The sequence below is a fragment of the Otolemur garnettii genome, unplaced genomic scaffold (genome assembly GCF_000181295.1).
Source record: "Otolemur garnettii isolate 467f Iridium unplaced genomic scaffold, OtoGar3 scaffold00054, whole genome shotgun sequence".
Classification (NCBI taxonomy): Eukaryota; Metazoa; Chordata; class Mammalia; order Primates; family Galagidae; genus Otolemur; species Otolemur garnettii.
Window position 1 is genome coordinate 340,934 of NW_003852449.1, and position 4,182 is coordinate 345,115.

A 4,182-nucleotide genomic window follows, 5' to 3' on the forward strand; every position below is an offset into this window, starting at 1 on the left:
CAAAAAGTGGTGTGTCTGGCCTCTTTCACCTAGCACAAGCGTTTTTATTTTATTTTATTGATTTATTTTTTTGAGACAGAGTCTCACTTTGTTGCCCTCAGTAGAGTGTTGTGGCATCACAGCTCACAGCAACTTCAAACTCTTGATTGGGCTCAAGTGATTCTCTTGCCTCAGCCTCCCAAGTACCTGGGACTATAGGCATCTGCTATAACACCTGGCTATTTTTAGAGACAGGATCTCACTCTGGCTCAGGCTGGTCTCGAACCCGTGAGCTCAGGCAATGCACCTGCCTGGGCCCTCCCAGAGTACTAGGATTACAGGTGTGAGCCATTGCATTCCTTTTTTTTTAAAGAGACAGGACTTGCTCTGTCGCCCAAACTGGAGTGCAGTGGCATCATCATGGCTCTCTGTGGCCTCAAACTCCTATGTTCAAGTGATTTTTCCACCTCAGCCTCCTAAGTACCTAGGACTACAGGTGCATACCACCACACTCAGCTATTTTCTTTTAAATTTTTTATAGAGACGGGGTCTCACTTATGTTGCACAGACTGATCCCAAACTCCTGGCCTTAAGTGATCCTCCCACCTGAGCTTTCCAAAGTGGAGGAAATATAGGTGTGAGCCACCATGCCTGGATCCTTAATCCCTTTTTATGACTGAATAATAGGCTATTGCATGAATATGCCACATTCTGTTTATTCATTCATCATTTGATGGACTTTGGGGTAGTTTCTACCTTTTGGCTATTGTGAATAATGGTGGTAACAACTATTTATGTACAAGATTTTGTATGGATATATGTTTTGTTTTGTTTTTGAGACAGTCTCACTTTGTTGTTCTTGGTAGACTGCTGTAGCATCATAGCTCACAGCAACCTCAGATTCTTGGGCTCAAGCGATTCCAAGTAGCTAGGACTATAGGTGCCTGCCACAATGCCTGGCTGTTTTTTAGAGATGAGGTCTCGCTCTCAATCAGACGGTTCTCGAACCTGTGAGCTCAGGCAATCCACCCATCTCAGTCTCCCAGAGTGCTGGGATTACAGGCATTAGCCACTACACCTGGCCTTGGATATATGTTTTAATTTCTTTTAGATATGTATCTAGGAGTGGAATTACTAGGTTCCATGGTATAGGGTAATATTCTTTAAAGCGACAAAAAAAAAAAAAACCAAAAAATTATAGAAGAAATAAAAATAATGACATAAACAAAAAAGACTGGAGTCTAAAGTAATTTAGCTAACTTTCCAATTTCTATCTTTCATGTTAGGAGAGCCCATAGGGCCCACAATTGGCAAGTCGGAGAGAACAGCCCCTGCATGCTACGGGAGCTGTGGATGTGGGGCCACAGCGTTACTTCATATCATAAACGTCTCTGTGTTATTTGATTTGTGACTGCGAGTGTGGTGCTTTCATTGTAAAAGATACTTTGATAACTATAAAATGTTTGGAGTCACCAACCATGCCAGGACTGAAAATGTGAATCAGCAGGAAAATCAGGTCCATTCACCATCTGGCAGGGGCACAAACGGGGTGTGTCTGCAGCGGCAGCCACTGAGGCCTCAAGACACCCTTTAACTCCCTATCACTTTTTTTTTTTGAGACAGAGTGTCAAGCTGTTGCCCTGGGTAGAGTGCAGTGGTGTCACAGCTCACAGCAACCTTAAGGTCTTGGGCTTAAGCGATTCTCTTGCCTCAGCCTCCCAAGTAGCTGGGACTACAGGCGCCTGCCACAACATTCAGCTATTTGTTGGTTATACCATGTTTCCCCGAAAATAAGACCTACCCCCAAAATAAGCCCTAGCAGGATTTCTATGCATTTGTTAAATATAAGCCCTACCCCGATAATAAGATCTAGTGATGGGTGTGGCTATGCAGATATGCCCTGCATTTCAGTGCAGAGCATTAAGGAAGACTGGAATACCTTTTATCTGCTACAGCTCCTTTTCTCCAAGCTGTTAGCACTTGCACAGGTGCGTGCGTGGTAACCCCAGTCACAGGCATCCTATTGCACACGTGCAAACGGCTAGAGGAAAGGAGTTCACATATCAATAGCGCCAGCTCCACCAACAAGGAGCTCTCCCTGTCAGGTTTCAGAAGAAGATGACTTAACTGTATTTGAATAAATATAGATTGTAGTATTATACTTAACAAAAAATAAGACATCCCCTGAAAATAAGCCCTAGTGTGTCTTCTTAAGAAAAAATAAATATAAGACAGTGTCTTATTTTTGGAGAAACATGGTAGTTGTCATTGTTTTCTGGCAGGCCCAGGCTGGATTTGAACCTGTCAGCTCTTGTGTATGTGGCTGGCGCCCTAGCCGTGGAGCTACAGGCGTCGAGCCTCCTTATCACTTCTGCCACTAGTCTTGGCTCTCCTGTGGAGGGTCAGGAGGGACAGTTCTCCAAACCTCAAAGGCAGCTCTCCTGCTCCAGGGGCTGCATCTTCTGCAGGCTTGCCCTCCACCTCCCTTGCTGTTTTATGGACAGCCTCTGTGATCCCCGCTGGCCAGGAGCCCCAGCAACTCAGGGTGCATACAGGGAGGTAGGGAGGGTCCTCTGGCCACTGCTGGGAGGAACATGCCATCCATCCAGCCCGCCCCGGTCTGTCCCTCCATCCATTCATCCAACTGTCCTTCCATCCATCACTTGCCGATACCCAGTGCCAGGGCCAGACTAACCTGTGAGCCAGTGATGACCATGCAGGTGAGAAGGGCTGGGTCAGCCCAAGTGCATGGGAGCATCAGAAAGCACCTTCTGCCTGGAGGATGTAGTGAGAAGGACTCAATTAATGGCCTCAGGGAAAAAGCAGCAGAGCACTGGGAAGCAAGGGGTGGTCCACAGGGCCAAGTTGAACCAACACAAGGGTCAGGTCAGAGTAGGTACAACAATGCCACCTGCGATGATGATTCTATAGCGGTTCCCAGCTTCCTTCTACAGACTATTTTCAGGATAACTGACAGATATTCCCCAACTTTGAGATAGGTTCTGCACACTCAAGCTTCAGTTCCTCTTGTTTCTCGAGCCATGAGCCATGCTTTACCATCTGGAGACTACACTATCCACTGTACAAACAGGAAACAATAGCCACTGTGAAATTTTCCTAGAGAGTTGTTTGACAGAGTTAATTTATTTATTTTAAAAATTCATTTATTTATTTATTTTTTGAGACGGGGTCTCATTCTGTCAACCAGGCTAGAGTGCAGTAGTGTGATCACAGCTCACTGCAGCCTAGAACTCCCAGACTCAACCGATCCTCAGGCCTCAGCCTCCCAAGTAGCTGGGACCATAGCCACCATGTCTGGCTAATGTTTCTATTTTTTACAGAGATGGGGTCTCATTGTGTTATCCAGTCTGGTCTCAAACTCCTGGGCCTCAAGTGATCCTCCCCACTTGGCCTCCCAAAATGCTGGGATTATAGGTGCTGCCCCATGCCTGACCAACAAGCGGTTATTTAGCAACTGGTACAGGTCAGATACAGTTCTAGGCTCTGGGCTACAACTGTGAGCCAACATCCTGTCCCCAGGGCCCTGTGAGTCAGAGAGTATGCATGGAAAGCTCACACAGTAGGGGTTAGACCTAGGGTTAGACTAGTGGGGTTCAGGACCAGGAGCCTGAGTGTCACTTTTTGTAACAGCAATGCAGATGCAAAAGGAAAACCCACCACACACAGGACCCAGCCTCACTCCAGACAGGGTGTGACAAGCCTACTCTATTCCCCTGGTGAGGAGTTGGTGTTGACTTGTTGGTGGAGACTTTCTGCTTAGCAGGGTCTGTAATTCTGGAAACCTCCTTTAACCCTTTAAAAGAAAAACACCAACTGAGCATGGTGGTTTACACCTGTAATCCTGGCAGTCTGGGAGGCAGAGGCAGGTGGATTACTTGGGCTCACAAGTTCGAGACCAGCCTGAGCCGGAGTGATATCCCCCCATCTCTAAAAAAAATTAAAAAATTAAAAAATAGCAGGTCATGGTGGGCGCCTGTAGTCCTAGTTACTTGGAAGATTGAAGCAAGAGAATCACTTGTTTGAGGTTGCTGTGAGCTGTGAGGTTGCTATGACACCATGGCACTCTACCCAGGGTGACAAAAACACCAGGCTGACTCTAGGAGGTAACCTATTCACAGGTCCCAAGGACCAGTGTGAGCACACCTTTGCAGGCCATTTTTCTGTCTACCTCAGTCTTTCTAG